Source organism: Polyodon spathula, chromosome 8, assembly GCF_017654505.1.
Source record: "Polyodon spathula isolate WHYD16114869_AA chromosome 8, ASM1765450v1, whole genome shotgun sequence".
Taxonomy (NCBI): domain Eukaryota; kingdom Metazoa; phylum Chordata; class Actinopteri; order Acipenseriformes; family Polyodontidae; genus Polyodon; species Polyodon spathula.
Genome location: NC_054541.1, coordinates 32180589 through 32203267, shown reverse-complemented (window position 1 = coordinate 32203267; position 22679 = coordinate 32180589). Strand labels below are relative to the sequence as shown.

Here is a 22679-nt window from a genome sequence, read left to right as displayed (position 1 = left end):
TAGTCAAAAAATATTAGCAGTCAAAAAATGTTTTAGCCGATAATACATGGATAGAGCACAGTGCTTTCTTATGGAATGTTGTTTATTTATTAAGAAAGCTGCAAGACATCAGAATTGAAACTCAGAAATATTTAAATAGGCCCTCCCTTATTTTAATATTAATAAGCAGTAATTTGCATTTGGAAGTATAATTTGTCTCCCTAAAAGAAAACTACATGGAAACCCAAATTACCTGAAAGGTTACACAACCACTTTAAAATAATTAGCAAGGGATAACTACAGTCTGTGATGCAGGTAGTACATTATTTCATTATATAATTTCTCTGTATTTTTATATAATATTTTATTGCACATGGTAATTAATACAACTAATTTAAAAAAAAAAATGCCAGAATGTTTAAAAAAATCATTAGCACAGAAAAAAGCCTCAAACTAAAAAATGTTTTACTCTGATTAAATCAGTGGTCATCAGGTTCCACATCTAATGCTTTGATTGACAAAGCAACTAAATATTGTTGGCAGTAATGCAAAACTGTCTCCCAAATAGAAACAGACGCTAGGGGAATGTCAGCCTTAAAATCAACAGCTCACTTTGAGCTCCTTCAATCTCAGAAACACCTATGGCAAAACCAACCATTGAAAGACTGTGGATCTCCAGTTTATTTAGATTCCTTCCTTGATGATGACTGAAGCAGAGAGCCGAAACAGAAGAAACATTTCAGCAAATGTATTTGTATGAATTAAATATTTCAAAGTATTTTAAAGTGTGTTGCTTAATTAATTCATAACTTTTCTTCAATGAAATATATAAATAAATATGTACATTTTCAAACGTGAACCCATTAAAAAATACACACATAATCACAATTTATGACAGGGTTTTTTTATTTTTTTTATTTGCTTTACCATAGCTACCATACATACAATGCTTACCTATGCTTTACCATGCTTTCACTGTGCTTTAATACACTTTGCTATGCTTTTACTATGGTAAACCTTTATAAGGGATTGGCTGCTGTCATCCAGGAACCATTGACCACCCCAGTCATGTGAGTGCTTATAATGGTTTGGAAGAAACAGGTTCTCTATCAGGTCTCAGAGGTGAAAGGCTGTCATGTAGTGCCTTGTCTGTGTTTGTCTGTGTTTGATACACTGTGTCAAGGGTTCTGACTCCAGCAGGTGAGTTAAGGGTACAAGCTCTATAATTGCTTGTGGGGGAAAAAAAGCTTTATAAAAGACATTCGCTTGAGAAGTGTGCGGTCTCTTAAACTTGACATTTGAATGCTATAAATGTAAGACAAATACAGCTGTTTCATGATATATATTTTTTATACTGATATTTTTGGCACGATAATACATTAATTCAATTGGTATAACACCTTTGGTTTAACATTCAGAAGACAAGGAAATATACCAGGCCTAAATGTGAAACATGGCTGATGTTAACATGCTGTGGAGAATTATAATTATATAAACAGCAACAGTTTCTTCTTGGAAAATTACAGGTCATCAGTTTATCTGATGACTTCATGAATGATTCCTGAACAAAACTACTGAAGCTGTCAAGATGACACATGGAATATCAACAGCAAGGCAAAGTAATTTCCACACTTGTTTTGAATTTACAATACAACAATTAATAATCTAAATAGAATAGACAACACTAATGTGTACTGTTAAAAAAAAAAAAAAAAAAAAAAAAAAAAAGTTTAGAGAGAAAATGACCCAGTCTGGTTCATTTCTTTTGAAACAATGTATCAATGTGTTTGCTGTTCACACTTATCTGCGAGGGACAGAGTTCCTTTGGATGCAAGCTGAAGTTAGTGTTTTTTGTCCTTTTCCATTTTTTTCAGGACAGAGTCTGTTTGTGTTCACAGTGCAGTTTGCAAGTGCACTAGACTCATTTATATGGTGTGTGAACCGAATGTTTACAAGATCCTACAAGGCATATTGAAAGATGACAACTATGGATGTATTCCTCCAGTTTTTAGTATAGCACTAGGACAGCACTTCGTTCATTTTATTAGTGCACACTTCCATTTTTGCATAAAGTGGGAGTGATGTAAGGATACACACAAAGTGATTTGCGGGTGCAAAACTCCCACGCTTCTGCCGTAAATTGTGTTTAGAAGCCGTGTTTGGAATGTCTGGAGGGATACCCCAATCCACCTTTTCCAGAGTGCTTGGCAAATTTCTCGATGCCATGCTAAAAAGGGCAGGCCAATACATATCATTTCCTAAGGATACTAGCATAACTAATGTTGGACTGAGCCTTTTTCAAACAACTCCATTTAATGCTGAGTGCCCTCAGCCATAAGGACTCTCAGCTCCTTCTCAGAAAACTCTTTTCCTTTCCGTGTGCCAAAATGACTTTGTTATTCTTCCTCTGACATTTTTTTTGGTTTGTATTTTCATGCTCCACGAATGTCACACAGCAACTAACTGCTCTCTGTACTCCTGACTCTGCAAGTGCAGCTGCTTAATAGACCGATGAGCTCACTGAGACCCTCATTATCATGATTGTGGATCATTATTTGTGCATGTTGAGTAATTTGCATTCCTCTTAAGCTTACGTAGGGCTCAGTGCAAAATAATTGTCTGGCTGCAATATAATTTGAACTTTGCATCTGCAATTATTTGCACTGCGCCTATACTTATATCTACCCCCAGTATATCTGGAGATCTGCTTATCAAATTGGGATTACACATTTCATAACTAATTATTTTTCTAAGCTAATTCTGAATTTACAGCAGTGGTGGGGGAATGTATGTAACTGACATACATGTTTGTAAGGTACTTTTAATAATAACTGCTCAGAATAAATTGCTAATTTTAAGTTCCTGTTCCAACTGGTTCAGATTAGCGAGAGTCTATTTAAAATTAATTGGCTGACTGTAATAGAGTGAGGGCATAATAACAAAATATGGTGGTGCTACTCGGCCATCAAAGGAACGAGATACAATTAATGTATAAAATTCAGTGCTGTTCAGTACGTAATTGGTAATTATGTTTCTAGGGGAAATGTAGGATATGCAAGGGAATGTAATGTTAAATCCAGTGTTGAATATTGAGGAAAAAGGTTTATGTCCTTTGTTCATACAATGTGCTGCATGCAGCAATACTGCTGTTGTTTGAGTGAGTGGGCGTATGTACTCTATGCTTAACTCATGCTGACAGGTTTTATGCCAATTACTGCCAATGTAAACCGCTTAAACATCAATTCATTTGAATTTGAAGCAATGAGGAGAAAGCAACTGAACACACTGTACAGTAATACTGCCTTGGAACCTTTAGTATAAATATACATTTTTTAATATACTGTATATCACGTAGGGGGCGCATCCCAACTCACTCTTTTGCCATGTTCAATTTTCTGTATAATTCAATGCCCTATAGTGATTTCAATGAAAGACCACCAGCTTCTCCTCTGTATTAAAACCTACATTCCCGTTAAATACCTGGGATATGCCTTGCCTTCTGCTTGTGTTTCTGTACTACTTTTTGTTTGTTTGTTTGTTTATCTAAGGTCATGTACAACTGTGATAGATTACAAATAAAGTGTTTTTGAAGTAACCTAAAAAAAAATTATAACAAAAACACAGCCCTTGAATAGTAATTTCTATGTGATTTCTGTTATATTGGTTTCAGTAATATGTCATTATGCTAGAAGTGCATTGGTTATACAATACTATAATCTAGATCCTCTTCTAAACCAATATAATATATACCCTGTAAATTAACCCTTTAGCCACTGCTTCACAAGTTATTTGGCAAACAGTACAGTACAATTCCATGAGATAATAACACGATGTCACCTTAGGTGCTCTAATCTTGTTTGGTTTATCTTAATGAACTAAACACATACTGAAACAATGGCTTAAATTCAAGTTGTTGGCACAGTTAAACAAAGGATTGCAGCAGTAGATTTCATTTCAGAAATTGAAAATGTGCTTTCCCTAGAGAAATTAAGAAAGCAGGCCTGCAATGTTCTGATAACATGGCAAAGATTAATATATTTTTTCCAAGCTTTTTTGTTTTTTTCTTTAATATGCCCTTAATGGAAGCTGTTTAATCATTAAAAAAAAAAAAATCTTCAAAAACAATTGTATTTCTTTTTTCTTAATCTTGTTAACTTAATATGTAATTCTGATACAATATATTACAGGAACATTGCATTCTTTTAATTTAACTAATGTATTGTGCTTTTATTGTAACTTGAGCCTTTGGGATGGCTCTACCACCCCAGGGGTGAATCTCCACTAGCCCGCCTTTGTTCTAAGATAGATACATCTAAATTCCAAGTTAGTCAAGTTACCTTTGCTTTACTCTCTGGAGCCTTTTTGTACACAGGGACTTTGTATTCTAAGCACAGTCTAAGTGCATTATACTGTACAATCTCATTTTAACCCCCCCTTCTACACTTTTCACTATAGCCAATCATTCTGTTTTCCTTTTGAATTGCCTCTCCACTGCCTGGTTTCTGTCACTGGAGTGAGCACTACAATGCCTTTCTTGTAAAGAGCTTGTTCCAGTTCTGCAGCACCCATTTGGTATTTGAATCTTACATTTTTCTGATCGGCATGCAACAGTTTACACTGAGTAAAAATAAATGTCAGTTGCCACATTAGTTTCCACCTGCCAACCATCACAGGTGTGGCCACCATACCCCAGTTAGGTAATTGAGTACTGGGAGTGGGATTGGGAGAGGGACTGGGAGTGGGAGTGGGAAAGGGACTTGGAGAGGGAGAGGGAGAGGGAGGGGAGTGGGAGTGGGAGTGGGAGGGGGAGTGGGAGTGGGAGTGGGAGTGGGAGTGGGAGAGGGAGTGGGGAGTACCTGTGTGTAACTGTGCTTTTGGAGTGTGAGCTTTATAGGGAAACGAATGCCCAGCCTGTATTATTTTGTTTTGTGTGAACTGTTTATTTTGGCCTTCGTGCCAGTTGATTTGTTCCTGTGTTTGTTTTGTTGATTTTGTTAATAAATGTGCGCAACAGCGCTTCACTGCAGAGTATCATTCCTGCTGGTAACAGCTTGGGCCGTGATGCTATCCCGTCACAGACAGGATGCATGTTACTGACATATTAGTACACAGTACAGTTTGCAAATTATTTTTGCTGAGGTATTTTAGCATAACCACACCAATACAAAAAAAGCCAAGTATGTCAGGAACATACATCCCCGCCACAATTGTAAAAAACTTCATGACATGATAGACATCAAGAGTATATAACAGTATAGTACAATAGTTAGCAATTAAATGTTTAATTACAATTTGATAAGCGATTCCCCAGATATACTGTATGCAAACATCTAAATGTGACACATATCATAGACACATACCCCCCCAATCACTGCACCTCCCCTTTCCAATATGTGTTCACGTTCAACTACGTATTAACCATGTATTGCTGTTTTTACACGCAATTTCTATCATGTTGCATACTTTCAATTTAGTATAGTACCCTGTATGAAAAATCAAATCTGGAATATATAGTACCCTGTATGAAAAAGCAAATCTGGAATCATTAATATGATTGCTGAATGTTTATTTAATTAACAGAAGGAGTGGTGTCTGTCTCCGTTGCAAACCAGGACTTACTTAATCTTTGGAGGAAAACAGTGGGTGACAGGGACATTTGCTGGGAAAATGTGACAGTCCTGGTTCCGAAAGTCTTGTTTACTTATGTCTCATGCAAATCAAGTATGAAAACATATTTATTGATGATCCACTGAAAGCGAAGTGCTGACAGACACTTGGAGGCAAACAAGCTATCAGAATAAATAATCTGTAGTAGGCTATTCTTTAATTGTGGACATCACAAAAAAGAAAAAAAAGAAATTGGATTCATTTATAAGATTTTTTTTTGTAAAAAGCAAATCTGCAATCAATTTTAATATAATATGTATTTAGCTTAATATGTTTATGGGCTTTATATTTCTGTTTTAAATGATGTATGTATAAAATCCATAGGCAGTATAGCTTTGCTGTTGTGTGTGAAGCTGGGCATCAGAAAACCGGCGTGACTCAAATCATGTGGCTGTGTTTGGGAAGATGCCCCAGTGATCCGAATTTTACTTCGCCAAGCAGTAAAAGCCACACTTGTCAATAAGCGCAGCCGAACTGTAATCCATGTTACTAATGTTTTTGTAACGATTTTCTCCTTTTTACTTTAACTAAAAATGGGCGTTCCCGTGCAACTTTGCACTCTTCCCATACTTGTAAGCATGCGCGTGTTCAAACGTAACTTGCGCCTGCGCATTGTGTATTGCCTGTCTGTGAACTCCAACCTGCAGTGGCGGTCAAAAGAAAGAGGGATTTTTTTCACATGTAAACTACCGTAAGCAGATTTTCTTTTCTTTTTACTGTATCAGGACCTATAGCAAATACGCGCATTATTAGATGGACAAATACTGTCTCAACACTGCAGCCTGTTGTTATCGTTCACACTGTCTGGTAGTGAAGTTAATCTCTAAATGTTGTCATTAAATTTAATGTTGGTTATTATTAATTCGTCTCGTGATCCTTAATTCTTTCGACAGCTTATCATACATAAATCAACATCTTGACAATCGTGTCGCACCAGATGCCTAGCTGTATCATAAAGTCCTGATTACGGGAAAATACATATTCAAACCGTGTATGTTGAGGCGGATGGTGATCGGGCACCTGGGCCGACTGCTGTAATGTAACTTTTTGTACACTGTGGTGCGTTAAGTAACACAACGGCTCAGCGAGAATTGTTCTGCTCATTCAGATCACCGATGAATTATGCTTCCTGAGCTCCTCCGAGGGAGCAGAACCGAGCATGCAATTAGTGGGTTCTTTCACTGAGCTGCTCCGAGTCGATTTACATAACGCGCCCTGTTTTCATTTGGCAAAATCCAATAATACATACATAAATAAATCGAAGGTGAAAGAAAAAAGAAAGTTTTATCCATATGCAGTATTCAGGTAATACTTATAGTACAAGTCTATAGAAATGGTAATCACAATTAACCTGCATTGTGAAATGGATTGTATTTAATAAAAGCCAGTGACCTCCAACTCTTACTGTTAAACAAACCCACACTGTGCGGCTAATTATGAAACAAGTTTGATGTAATTATTTTTTTTACTCTAAAAAAATGCTACAGTTGATGTTAACCAATTTTGTTCCTATTCATATTATTTGCGTTAAACAATACCTAAAACAGCATGTTAATGTCTGAAGAGGACAAACTATCTCCACGGGCTAATACACAGGAGACACTTCTCTCTCAGGCAGTCCTTAGGTGTAAATACCAAGCACTGACCTTTTCTGAAAATGTACTTCTGTAGCCCTTAATGACTTGTCAAATATAGTCATGGTAAAAATAATCAAAGCTATATATTATGTTTTATTCTTGGCTAAACATATTTCCAAAGATAATTCAAACTTTTACTTACACAGTCTATGAGTTGATGATATCTCTTTCCTTGAGCAGGATTTTAGTAAGATTGTATTATTATCAAGGATACCATTTTGGCACGGTGATGTTTTGTACATTTCACGGGTGAAAGAAAGAATTTGCAGAAAGGCCAACAAGTAGGTTTAGCTGCATCAACATACACAAGCTTTTAAATAATAATCCAAAACCTATAATATAAAGGCTATTGCTTTTGACTGCTGGCAAGTTTAAATGCTACATTAGAGTATACAACTTAGTTAAAGGTCCTTTCACACCAACGTAACATTCTATTTTTATTTTTTTTTTGTGTGTGTGTGTATATATATATATATATATAAAATATAAAAAAAATACTGTACAATGCAGGCTTTCACCCTAACCGCGTAACGAAACAGAGGACATAAGAAAGTTTACAAACAAGAGGAGGCCATTCGGCCTATCTTGCTTGTGTGGTTGTTAATAGCATATTGATCCCAGAATCTCATCAAGCAGCTTCTTGAAGGATCCCAGGGTCTGAGTTTCAACAATATTACTGGGGAGTTGGTTTTAGACCTCACAAATCTCTGTAAAAAAGTGCCTCCTATTTTCTGTTCTCAATGCCTCCATTTGTGACCCCTGGTCCTTGTTTCTTTTTTCAGGTCGAAAAAGTCCCTTGGATCGACATTGTCAATACCTTTTAGAATTTTGATTGCTTGAATCAGATCGCAGCACAGTCTTCTTTGTTCAACGCTGAGTAGATAAAATTCTTTATGCCTGTCTGCATATGACATGCCTTTTAAACCCAAAATAATTCTGGTTGCTTTTCTTTGCACTGTTTCTAGAGCAGCAATATCCTTTTTGTAGAGAGGTGACCAGAACTGAACACACTATTGTAGTTGATGTCTTACTAATGCATTGTAAAGTTTTAACATTACTTCCCTTTATTTAATTTCAACACTTTTTACTATATTTCCAAGCATTGTTTGGCCTTTTTTGTAGCTTCCCCATATTGTCTAGATGAAAACATTTCTGAGTCAACATAAACTCCTAGCTCTTTTCGTAGATTCCTTCTTCAATTTCAGTATCTCCCGTATGATATTTATAATGCACATTTTTGTTGTATGCAGTACCTTACACTTTTTCTCTATTAAGTGTCATTTGCCATGTGTCCAGTTCTGTATGCTGTTTAGATCATTTTGAATGACCTTTACTGCTGCAACAGTGTTTGCAACTCCTCCTATTTTTGTGTTGTCTGCAAATTTAACAAGTTTGCTTACTATACCAGAATTTAAATCATTAATATAGATTAGGAATAGCAGAGGACCTAATACTGATCCTTGTGGTACTCCACTGGTTACCTTTTTGAGGTTTCTCAGTACTTTCTGTTTTTTAAATGTTAACCACTCCTTAAACCATGTACATGCATTTCCTTGAATCCTTACAGCGTTCAGTTTGAGAATTAATCTTTTATGCCAGACTTTGTCAAAATCTTTCTGGATATCTAAATAAACCATGTCATATGCTTTGCAATTATCCATTATCGATGTTGCATCCTCAAAAAAAATCAAGCAGGTTAGTTAGACACGATTTCCCTTTCCTAAAACCCTGCTGACTGTCTCCCAGGATACTGTACCATATAGGTCATTTTCCATTTTGGATATTATTATAGTTTCCATAAGTTTGCATATAATAGAAGTCAGGCTTATTGGTCTGTAGTTACCTGTTTTTTTTGTCTCCCTTTTTGTGGATTGGTATTGAGTTGGCTAAATAATGTGTGTTTCTGTTTCTCTGCGCGCACTGGCGTAAATGTACATATATACAAAATCAGCATGTCAAATAATTCTTTTTATTACTGCGTTCAAAGTTTAACAGTATAGAAATATTCTTCAATAATAAGAACGAGACGTTTAAATCGGTTGTTTCTGAGTAGCCTACAGAGCACTGCCCCTTTAAAAAAAAAATTAAAAAAAAATTGAAAAGTCAAATCAAACAAGTAGGCACAGTGTCCAAGAAACGGGGCATCAGTAAGATCAGAAAAAAGAGACCACAAAACAGATGAACCTTTTGTTTTAGTTGTACTGTTAAACCTATAAAATGATTAGAAACAACCATTTTTCTGGCAACAGAAAGGGCCAGCTGTTGCTGTTATAAAGTAAACATACTGTACGTGATTTAATATAGTCCCTTTTTTTTTTTTAGAAGCTGTTACATAGCAAGCGCTGTCTGGCAGTTCACCCTTCAGAACAGTAGTAGGCTGGGCTATTGAGGTAAGAAATTGTAATCATGTATCTTTAACATGAATTTATTATTTTAAAAAAAGGTTTACAAAGAGAAATAATAACAAAATTGAATTTATTTTCTTGTCCTCTGTGTAGTTCAGATTAAATTTCACATACACTTGTTTAAATTTTGTTTTACTATATAAGTACACATGCACACACTAAAAAGTATTACAACAGTCGAAAATGACTGCGAGTTGCTCTTTCACTCATTCTTGAGTGGTATTGTAACAGTTATGTCTAAGTCTATGCAACAGATGAGGAATCCATCGCACAAGATCAGTGGTAGCCTATTATACACTAGAGTAAGGCTGTAAATCTACATTTAAATGAATATACATGTAAAGTGTTTAAATGTTCTGTCCTTTACCGGTTAAATGATTCGCAGCCATATTTAATAAGTTCCTTTATGATTCCTATTCAAATTATATTAACTTTTAAGTTTAATACTAACATGTATAGTGTCGGTACAGATGCACACAATCTATACCTGTTTTTTCAGTTGCAGGCTGAGGAACACATTGAAAACATGTTTACGTAATGTGGGTCTATAGGTGGGGCTACACCAATTAGCAATAAAAAAAGGTGTTATTTGGAATTTAACTACGTTAGTTAATACAAGTTTACATTCAACTAAAATATTACTTTATCACGTTGCAGGCCAGTTGTACATTTTTTCGTAATAGGATAATCAACACAGCCATTAAAGTTATTGTCCCAAAATAAAAATTGGCGTGAAGGCAAATTAAAACCTATACATTTAAACAGTCTTATTCAGGCTGCTTGTCAGTCTTCCCCCAAAAAAAGAAACAAATGTCTTACTGTCAATGTTAGGATCGGCTTGGCAATGAGGGTGCATTATGTGTGTTTTTTCAGAGTTGAAAACACAAAGCTGGCTTGGGATCCTTACGTCCAGCTTCTCTGCCAGAGCACCTTCGTCCTTAGTGTGAGTTGATGGACTAGTACCTTTTGAAACTTGCTAGTCTTTATATGAATTGGATAAACAACAGTTGGGGTCCCTACATTTAAAAATATGAGGCTTGCATTGTATTCTCCTAAAATATAACCACGGTTATAAATTTAGAATTTAATATTTTTTTTGGCACCTTAGTAAACGCTCCTACAGATAGATTGCCTGTTTGCACCTCATTACTGAGCGACCGTGTGCTGAGAAACTGATACTGACAGCACCAGACGGGATGACAGAGGGACAGTTATCAGCTGTGTCACCTTGCCGACCATGAAGCTCCGCCTGAAATTGACACCGATGACACAAATAAAATGTTACTTTTATTGTTCATTACATGTGTTGCTATTTACACAAATGCTGGCTGGTTTGTGGAGTTGGGGGTTACAGCCTGTGAGTGATTTAAAAAAAAAAATAAATAAATAAATAAATAAAAACTATGGCAATCTGGTATAAATCTTTACATATTTTTTTAATGACTTTACACTTCGAAGATGCAACGTGTTTCAGTAAAATCAGATGCCCAGTAAACTTCACATCATGCGTGGAGGGAGAACAGAAACGTACAACGTCATTAATGGTGCGTTTACACTGGCCGTTTTTAGGACAGCTTTTGGCGTCAGCTTAGGTCCGTCCAAAAGGTAGTGTAAACTCACCCGACTTTAGGACAGCTCATGCAACGACTTGAGACGCATGTTTTATTATTAAGTTGTCATCAAAAGAGTTCTTACCCTAAATATCTGTACATTGGGCAATGTAAACTTTTGTTGATAACTTTTTTGCTTTGTTAAATAGGTGCAGACGCCAGTGGACGTCAAAGAAACAAAAGTGTAATATTTGAGTATATTATATAATGTTTTGAATAATTACAAACAATTTATATAGTGTACGTATATGAGAAATTATTATTATTTTTATTATTATTATGAATTAATTTGCAGTAGTAGTATTTAACAAGGCTAATTTGAAAAAATATAAGTTGTTAACTGCAATTGTATACAGTTTATGGTTTTTCTCTGTTTTTCTCAGACTGCAAGACAAGTATATATTTAAGATTAGTCCCCGCAATATGAACATGACACTGTATTGTTTGTTTGTCATACCACTATACCTCTTCCGCCTTTGTGGTTTGGGGAGGGGAAAACTCATCATCCCTTCAGTGGTCGTTATGAAGTCACCAAGCATTTATTGTAATTTAGATGGTATGCGCTCGCATTCAGACCTAAGCCCACTCAGGGCACAACTGCAGTATAAACGCTATGTGAAAAATGTTAAGAATTTTCACGATCAGTTGGACCCGAGTCGGTTTAGGTCAGAGGTGGCAGTGTGAACACAGCAGAAGTGCAGGGGAGATAAAAGGGAGGTTTCAGTTCCGATTGACTGTTTTGTAGGCATTATGAATGCTTATTCACCACTGCTACACTCTCTTAGAACATGTACTTGTCCTGGAAGGCTGTGACCCTCGGAGTATATCTGTACACTTGTTTTAAGCGCTCGTCGAGAGGACTACTGAGACACAGACATCAGCTAGTCCTCATCAGATTTTATTCGCCACCAGCGAGTGGGAATTTCTAACAAGTTACCATTGGGGAAAAAATAAGATGGTTGTCGAGTAGTCGCTGCATAAGAAAATAGGTCCAACCTGGTCTTCTCTCTTTTATTTTTTTGAATGATACATTTTGTACTTGCTCCTGTCTCAACCGACTCTTATCTCTAACAACGTTATACAGTACGTATTACACTTACACACTGCTTTCTTCCAGTCTTCTCTGACTGGCTAAAGATTAATCACACGGTAGACTGGGGAGGAGAGGGGCAAGCCAAAGGTGCAGAGTAAGTAAAAATAACTGAATGGAATTATTTTGATTTCTTTATTGCTGAGGGGAGTGAGGGGGTATACTTCTAAACAAATACTTTTTAAATACGTTTACCATTTACACTCTTCCAGCCCAACTCTAGAGTTTTCCTTATCTAGAGGGAACCAATGGTCTACTTGCAAAGGATTAGGGCTGTCAAAAAAATTCTTAGTTAATCTCTGTTTTAATCACGTATTAAATTGATACAATTACTACGTTAATCTAATTTTAAATTTGTTTTATTACTGGTGCTATTATTATTTTTATTAGCCCTAACCTTAAATAAAATTGTTTAAAATTTATTTTTTTAACCAGGAAATGTACCCATTGAGATCATCACCAAAATTTACTAGGTGCAAAAACGGTCAACACACTTAAATATGCGGTTAGTGGACTGAAATAAATTATTTTATTACTATTTTTTTTTTTTTTTAATCATGAATGTGTAGCTGCAGTGGTTAAAGAAACAGGCTTGTAACTAGGAGGTACCCGGTTCAAATCCCAACTCAGCCACTGACTCATTGCCTGACCCTGAGCAAGTCACATAACCTTCTTGTGCTTCTCTTTCAGGTGAGATGTTCTTGTAAGTGACTCTGCAGCTTGTGCATAGTTCACACACCCTAGTCTTGTATCTTGTAAAGCGCTTTGTGATGGTGGTCCACTATTAAACACACTTTATAAAAAAAAAAGTATTATTATTATTATTATTATTATTATTATTATTAACTGTTAATTGTGAAGAGAATATAAAATAAAAATGTCACCATATCCAAAAACTGCAAACTAACAAGAACTTTGGTAGGCTTTACATACTACATGCAAAAAAATAAATAAATAAACAGCAACACAGCCTATTCCTTTAAAAAAAAAAAAAAAAAAAAAAAAAAAAAAAAAAAAAGCAGAAGAGCTGCTATTGTATTTTGAGAAGTGAAGGCGTGTTCAACACGCAGCAGACTAGATGTACTTGTGTGTGATGCTGGAACTCACTTTGACAGTAGACGAGTAAGCGTCTTTCTGTCCAGTGAGCAGTCAGAACATAAAAAACAAACAAAAATAAACCTCCCATTCATTTTTAGTGCTTTGCTCCATTACGTGGTTCAGTGACTAACTCTATTAAACAATAACTGCACTCAGTTACTCAAGCCAGTGTTGCCGCGGCTGTGATTGAAGTACGGTGTGCTGAAAGGCTCAAGACACAGCGGTGCGATTTAACTCACGTTAAAGTAATTCATCTCCAAGAAAATGTGTGTATTAATCACAGAAGTTAACTGCGATTGACAGCCCTACAAAGGATATGAAACTCGCTATGGACCATTTTTAGCACAAATTATTGAGTCATTTTCACAGAGTTTAAGGAGGCTGTATGTAAAACCTTGAGATTTTACTTATATCTAGGGAAATAATAATCCAGTTATGATGATACTTGGTCTGGACATACCACAAGCTGTTGGGAATGTCAGAATCTGAAGGTACTACATATGAAGGCATCTGTCCTTTTTCTGTTTGTTAAACCTAGGTTTCTGAAAAAGAATATGGTACCAGTTTTCAAGAACCATTTTTTGGGAAGGTAAAATGCCCCATTTCAGACGTTCCCCGTTAGTCCTTCTGTCCCTCTACAAGTTACTGTACGACAGAAGGATGAATAGATAGAGAATGACAGTGTCAGAACTTCAAATAATTACATGACAAAAATCCTAAAACTGCAGCTTTATTTTCAAATGGATAACATGTAGTCAAAATTGAACTGTGACATCCCAAGGGATCACTTATGCCTCCACTGAAAGGAAGATTCCTCAGAGCCTCTGAACTGTGCTAAAGTGGCCAGTTCAGATCTGTTGGCAATAAAATGGCAACCCATATCTCTGTGCTGATCTGTAGGTTTGGTTGTTATTAAAAAAGTAGAACTTCGAGTCTCAATGAAGAGAGTTTTCTGCTTATGTCTTTACCTTGAAATGGTAGTGTCTTATAAATGGTAGCACTTCTGTTTTCCATTGGTTATTATGCTTAAATTACTGTTTACTTTCTTCTCAAGTATGGTGCATTGAGTTATCTGCTGCAAATTAATTTGTATTCTTAAGGTTGCATAATTACATCAGCTAATTAGACAGCACTTGTTAGGCATTGAGGCTAAAAAAAGCAATGTTAGAAGATACTCATAATGTAAAGTAGTACAGGCTTAATCTTTTTTTGCAGAGCCTATGGTTAAAGACAGCTAGTGGGTAATCATTTAGGAAATTGTTGGGTACATTTTCTGTTCATATTCTTGTTTTGTACAATACCTTTTTAATTTTATTAGGAATTAATCAATTTTAACAAGGTTTCTATGCATCTAATCCTCAAATAATTAGTGGTTTCTATGTAAAAAAAAAAAAAAGATCAGCTTAACTACATGCATTATCTACAGTAATCTATCCAGTTTGGCAAAATTGTATTTGTATCCATCTCTTGAGGAAACGGGTCCCTGTGGTAATACAGGTTTTTCTAGGACAGTTTGAGTAAGCATTTTAGTTTTTAAAGTAATTTAATAAAATAATCATATTCCAGCAATGTGAGCAATCAGGCTCCTGCTATATCTGCTCTTAACTAATCAGACTTTCAATCTCAGCTGAGTCTGTAGGTCTTTAATTGATTTAGGTTACCGTGCCGGTTGAAAGAGAGCCAGGCAACCATAAAGGGAAACCACTTTACTGTTAACAAGTAGATTTAGCATGGTTTTGATGCTAAGGGGTGTTTTGGAAAGTCTGTACAATACTATCTACTTCAAAATCTGTAAGGCATATTGTTATAAGACAGAAGAAATATTGGCTTATAGTTATCTGGTCTTTGGTAATTCACCTACCGGTACATTCGTAATATTATTTGTAATATTATTTGTAATGGTGATGGTTACTGTGAATGATATTGTTTTCAGCAATCTGAAACATGATATTCAGAGAGTATTTTAATATCAGCTATGTGTATTTTTCTTCTTGGCTGCACTATTCCAAAACCTGGTGCGATCCATTGACAGCACTGTATGTAAGAACCTGTTTTTGGTCCTGTCATTTTTTTATATATGTGCTGTGTTGACTATCAAAAATAGGTTAATTAGATGGTGGTGGTGGTGGGGGGGGGGGGGGGGGGGGGTCATGGGGTGTTAAACTACACAAAACGTTTGTCTTGTTGATGTGTTAGTGTTTTGCAGTGTTACAGACTTTCTACAATGTGAAGATGTCATCAAACTCAGCTAGTGTACACTAGGTTGGGGTTGTGCGGTTGATTAACATATATTTTAGTTATTACTGTAGGTTCTGATTTTCGATGGGAGAAAACCAATGACTGAAGTACAATACAGGCTGTTTTTATTAAAAACAAAACATCTCATTATTTCTCATACATTGAACAGAAGCGTGGTACACACTGGTACAGTACAGATTTGATATAGACTGAAATAGAATGACTGGCCGTTTAAAACAGACTGCACATTTAAAACGGTGACAAAATAGTTTCTTCACTGAATATCATTAGCATTCCCTTGTGTTGATGATCTTTGGGTCGGGTTAATCGTGGTCGTCACACCTAAATTCAGTTTGCACCTGTTTAAGTGAAAAGAAAGCCAGATTGTCAAGGTTACACAGCTTGTAATAAAACAACAAAAACACATTGAGTCCTAAAATTAAACTCTTGCATTCATTATTACTCGTTTTGTAAAATCAACATGGTTTACTTTCAGAAAACATGGTGCAAATTGCATTTTTGGTAAAAAGAGATTGATAAAGTGGGTCATTCTCAAGTAACTTACTGTTAATTCCTTTGCTGTAGACTGCAGTTGTACCACTGACATAAATCTGATCACAGGAAGTACCAGTGAGCAATATGCCAATCTGTTGTGTTGTATTTAACAAATCTGCTAGTTCACTATAAATGCAGATATGTGAACTGATCTACACACACACACACACACACACACACACAAACACACATAACAAATGAGAACAGCGATAAAATTGCTATTGTGAAGTGGAGGTAAGCAATTTACTATATAGATTTGATTATCACTCTTTCAAATTGTGGATTTTCAAATACTATATGTACAGTTTTTTTTTTTTTTTTTTTTTTTTTTTAAATAAATCTCTTGATTTTAAAATGTGTTTGAGTCAATTGCTTTTGGCTGTAAATTCAGAGGGAAACGTTCCAGAAAATTTGACCGGATTTGGTACCAGATGTCGATTCACTGGAATTCCTCCAGTGTTTTCATGTTTTATTGCTTGAAATTGATTGTATACCTACTGTATCTGAAACATGTTATCTTTCAGCTGCAACTAATGCAGTTATCATGTAAATACAGTATGTTAGCTGGCGAAGTGTTTTTGTGCTTTGAGGAACAATTTCAGGCTTTCTGAGGTTGCTTGTTTTAACACTGTTTCTTTTAATAGTGTTTATTTTATCTGGCAAGGTGTAAAAATTTTAGACTTTGGCTGGATGTACAAAAGATACACACATTGTGGACATTATTTTTGTTGGGGTTTGATTTGATACAGACACTTACAGCAAATGCGTGATGTCCAGGTTCTGATTTGATAGTAACGCCAGGAGTGTTTAGTGACCTCTGCTGGCTAAGATTATTATTATTATTATTATTATTATTATTATTATCAGATTATCACAATAATTAAAATCCGGGTTACATCTACCCCTCAGGCATCCCCAATGTTGATTATGATCCTAGATAACTGAGTTGGTGACAAATCACTGGAGATTATTATTATTATTATTATTATTATTATTATTATTATTATTATTATTATTATTATTATTATTTCTGTTTAGGCCAGTCCATTGAGGAGTAGTACTGAATTTGTCCTGGGGAACTCCATCATCGTCATCTTTACAATCTAGTAAGTCTTTGAGAAGAGTAGGAAGTGTATAGTTCCTGTGTTGGGAATGACTCAGACGTGGAGTATTGTCTTCAAGGTTAAAACTACTTGACAGCCACCCCCTTGATTCTCTGCATTGATGTTGTCCCCCACAATGCTGCCTGTGCATGCAGGCTTTATTGTAATCTTATTGTTATTACTGTAATGAAATACATGTTGAAAGTGGCTGTAGAAACATAATTCTAGATATTGTAATGCTTTTGTATGGTATGTATTCAATTTATTAGTGCTGGGATGAACACAGACTGGGGAGCGGCGAAGACGAACACACACTGTCCTCCGAAACGTGTGCCGTCAGCCGACCTCTCTTTTTTTCACTCTGCAGGCTCACCTTGCAGCCAACCCAGAGCTACAGCGTTATAGGCAAGCCCGCAGGTGCCCAGCCAGTCTACAGCGGTTGCTGGTGCGCGGTGAGCCAAGGACACCTTGGCTTACCTAAGCCCTCCCCCGGGCAGCGCTCGGCCAATTGTGAACAACCCCCTGGAAACTCCCATTCACGGTCGGCAGTGGAATAGCCTGGACCAGGACCGGCGACCTCCAGACTATAGGGCGCATCCTGCACTCCACGTGGAGCGCCTTTTACCGGATGCGCCACTTGGGTGCTAGTGCAAGGTATTTTTGTCATTTTTTGCGAATACAAACTGATTTTTGAATCCGAAAAATATTCGTTTGGATAGTTGTCCCAGCGCTATGGTTTATATAATTGAATTCTGTCGATTCTAATTGTTCTTTTAAGAATTTCAAAATTCTGAAATATTTGACAACAGGTTTTAATTTTAAATTACACACTGGCAAACTTACTTTATCATCACCGGCATCCACAGCATTTGTGTCAGGATTGTCCGAGTCTGTGGGCTGAAAATTGAACCCTTCCAGGGTTACAGGTATCATACTCACTTTTGAGCACTAGACCTGAAACCAGTTGTTGAATTTTGCTTTTCGTTCTCTAATTGCGTAAAACGGGTTGTGTAGTGTTTGTATATTTTAACTCAAAAATGAACCTCACGTGTATGTAGACCCGTTTTATATGTTTGTTACTGATTTTATTTTTTTTTATAATGATCCTTGAATAAAGGTTTTGATGCAGAATATATTGCCTTTTTTTGCCACGTGAGCTGCTTCTCCAATTGTGATTTCAATGGCCAAAGAAGTTTTGAAAATTAGTTCATGGAATAACATTGCTGAAAGCAATCAGACTGCATCCAGTTGTTTGATTACTTCAATTTGTCATTCAGACTAGTTGCTGTTGTGGTTAACTGTATTGACCAATCAGGTTAAAGGAAATCTCTGATCCATTTTCTAATAAACATAAAAACACCAGACCATAAATACAGCCATACAATATGTGGTTCAGTAGTTATGAACCACATATTGGATTACAGTCTTCCACGTTTTCACAATAATACTGTAATGTCTGGACTGCTGGAAAAATAAACGGTATCAAAAGGGTTAATACAGTTCATATACACCTTACACTGTATCGTATTGTTTTTTTTTATTTGTAAGTATTCATGGAAAGCCATTAACTAATTGTCATAACTTCTTTGGCCATGGGAATTACTTGAGTAGGCCCTGAGCTTCTGTTTTGTAAAGTCAAACACAGCAGCACCCGGTCAGCTGTCAGATTTTACTTTTCCTTTCTTCTGTATTGTATGTCTCTTGTCTGTTGAAACATGTTTTTGTAATGTTTAAAAAAGCTGTACATTATGTAGTGACTTTGGTATACAAAGTGACTTTGTTTATAAATTAGTCTCTAGGCACACACTGTTTAAGAACGTCCTAATGTTAATAACTGAGACATACCTTAATAGTTTGGTGATATCATGTACAACTGTGATTCCCTTGACAACAATTGACAACCACACAACGTGTCAAATATAAAATAGTCGTTTATTTAAGGAAAGGAGGGGTGCACAACTAATATTACAGAAAGGAAATGCTGTTGGTTAGAGATATGCGTGAATAGTAATATGCAGTTCATTGATTCCATAATCAAACGATTACAACGACCATAACATTATTAGCATACATGGTTAATGTTCTAATATTGAATATGTTTTATACAAAGTGTCTACTTTGCATTAGTATGTTCAATACCCGTTTCTCGTTGTAATCAATCATGTAAATATGCACGAGAATTAATTCAACTTCCCATTCAGAAAGGAATCCAACATTCCAGTACCTCATTTAGCAAATTAGCTTTACCGTGTTAATTTAGTTTAGACGTGATGTACCAAACTATGTTATCAACCTCAGTTGATTATATATTCAAATTAACTCAAATGGGGCAATGATAACTCTCTGCATTTATGAGGCAACTTGAGCTGCACATTTCAAACAAACATAATACATTTCTTACACACTCTAAAGCAGGAAGTTATATTCTATTCCTAGAACATTTTCCACTTGATAGCATTTGCTTCAGTTACTTTCTCGAGTCATAAAGTATTTAATATTAGACATGTTGAATACTTATCGATTTCCATATACAGACATCAATCTGTGTCGATGAATACTGCAGCTCTCCGGACCCGCAGTTCCAATGTGGACGGCACTTGGCTGTACGCATTGTATTGTGTAGGCTCGCAATAACAAATAGTTATTTTCAAATGGAGATCATCTTGTTGCTCTCCTAGGCTTGCAACATTATCTTTGTTGTTGGCAGTTTTCCAACTGGGAATAGTTCCGTTGATCAGACGTAACTCAGTTCAGCTAATGCATTGCAATTGAAAAATTATATAGTTTGTAAAAGTGTTTTTGTGGCAATTCTTCTGTAAGGCTTTGCTTCAGTTCGTTTTGTGCAGATACGTGGAAACAAACACGCGCTTTCCGACTAATGCAGTATCCCGTTTACTGATCCAGTGTCTCGTAGGACAGATGGCAGGGACCTTCCTCAGAAGATAATTTTAGCCATTATTCAGAACGTTGGTTCTTCCTTGACTTCTGTGAATTGGAGCACGTGTGCTCCCATGACTTCAGAAACTTTATTTAGAGCAGTGTAGCTTCCATTTCGTTCCTTCGATCTCCAAGTCACCTCTAGCGCGTGGACACTCCTTTGCGGCGCGCACACTTGCGCAGCACACACGTCTGGCAGCAGCACGACTGGAAGCAGCAGCTCGCTCACACTTTGAAAGTCAGCAGGATTTGTGATTCTCTCTTCAACCCTGTGATTGGTTAGTCTGGTTATTTTGGGCAGTGCCTGAGTCCACGTGAAGTGTCTCTCATTGGTTGTTCTCATACAGATGCAGCCCCTTTTTCTCAATTGGTCTGCTTTCTCGCCCCCTGTCGGCTGGATTTACGACAAGGACTGGTTCTCTGCTTGGGTGTCAAGGCACCCATAATTGTCTGGAAGTTGCCTTCAGCAAAATACTTCTGGTGAAGAAATGACTCATTCAGCGATAGGTAGAGATAAAACCCTTGTCCATCAGTTAGTTTACGACTCTTTCTAAAAACGTTCTTTGTCAGTGGGAGAGTTTGTGACCAGACCAAGAAGACACAATGGTTTAAGATCCCCTCTATATGTTCCAATTCTGTTACTTTCGTGCACATAATGATATGATGACCCCCCTCTGATGCTACAATTATCACTGTCCCTTCACTGAGCTAATTGTTAATTTGCTGCAGTACAGTACTGTTGAAGGCATTATAGCTTTCCTTTTTTCTTTCCTACACTCGCTCTCCAAACATACTACCACTTTTTTTAATTCCCATATAAGCCTAATTTTATGTTGTATTGAACTTTGGACAGAACATTCTTTTCTGAGAGTTTATCTGATACACCGTTGTGGGAAACCACACCTACGTCAATGTGTTGCATTTTAGAATGTAATATATTATTAAATGAAGTTGCAAAATGATAACTTGATTTAAATGTTGCTCTGTAAAGTGGCAGGCTTTAATTCAACCCTGACAAAAGGCATTGGCTTTCTTCAATGTGACAGCTGTCACCAGTTAAATTAGCAATGGCTTAGCTCTGAGAAGCCCCTCAGAGTGTGAAGAATTGAACTGACTGATTGATACCAGAGATGCTACAGCTACTCCAGAGGCGGAATTGAAGCTCTTTTATTCAGCATTGTTGTCCTTTTAAATTGTGGAAGGAAATGTGCAATGAAAAGATACATTAGCAGGAAATGCCATCCTAAAAATGAAATCTGTAATGTAGCCTTAAGACAAAACGGCCTCCTAGAACTGAGAATATGCTAAAATCCCTCATGTATAATCATATTATGTAAGCAAAACAGTGAAAAATATGCCTCCTCTATACTCAATTTATGCATGGAAGCTACTGCAATGTGTTTTTGTTTCGTATATTGTAATGACCATGTATGTGTTGTAATGCATTGGGTTCAACTACTTTCAGCTTTTATAAACTGTAGCTTGTAACTCACTGATCACAAACATGCTGCATAGTATAGCGTAAAATCTGTATAATTTGCTTTATACTTAAGTAAACTATTAGTTCATTTTTGTTCAGTGTCTACACTCCATTTAATTAGTTCAAATCTGTTGGTATTTTGTTTATCCTTGCAGGGGAAAGGTGCTCTGTAGACATTGTTAGATGCCTGTTGTCGTTAATCAATCACTGTTTATTTTATGTAGCGCCTTTCATAGTGGAACACCATCACAAAGCGCTTTACAAGATGCAGTAAATACAGGAAAATACATAGTACTTCAAATGCAGAGAAATGCGTAATACATGATATGCAGGAAAAAAAAAAAAAAGTCACCTGTTACTATAGTTTGGCTCCAAACAATAGAAGAATATAAGACAGGATTGTCATAGACTGCTAAATGCTAAAGGTCCCCATCTCCATGTCATATCAAATGGATGTCAGTGCAATGAAACAGAAACCAAAGTACATCAGATTAACTGAGAATATGTTAAAATCACAGCCTTATAATCACAGGGCAACAGTGAGCTTTTAGCAGTTAACATTAGATAACAATAGCACTTAAGATAGTTAACTCCATACCAATGTTTCAATAGTAAGTCTAAAATGAGATTACACAAACAATTAATTATTGAAATCTTCATATCAAATAAGTACATGTTCAATTAAAATCAGCTGGCATTTCATTTTTATCAATTAACAACCAGTACTGGATTGGAACTAATTAACTCATTAAACCAGTGTAAAAAATTCGATGATAGATCTGCAATATAATTATCAATACTCCTAGTTAAGCGTAAAGCACTGAAACGCTATACAATTTGTAAAAGGTTTAAAATCAAAATCTTCAACATCTGTGACAGC

At 36.2% G+C, this 22679-nt stretch overlaps 1 protein-coding gene across 1 annotated transcript in view; it reads left to right on the top strand.

Moving 5' to 3' along the window:
* The first annotated feature begins 6259 nt into the window (after nt 1–6259).
* pot1 (protection of telomeres 1 homolog) overlaps nt 6260–22679 on the top strand; it is a 68225-nt gene continuing 51805 nt past the window's right edge. Inside the window, exons 1-2 of the mRNA XM_041257609.1 lie at nt 6260–6337; nt 9606–9673. The gene's annotated coding sequence lies outside the window, so the exon portion shown is untranslated. The remainder of the gene's footprint in view (nt 6338–9605; nt 9674–22679) is intronic.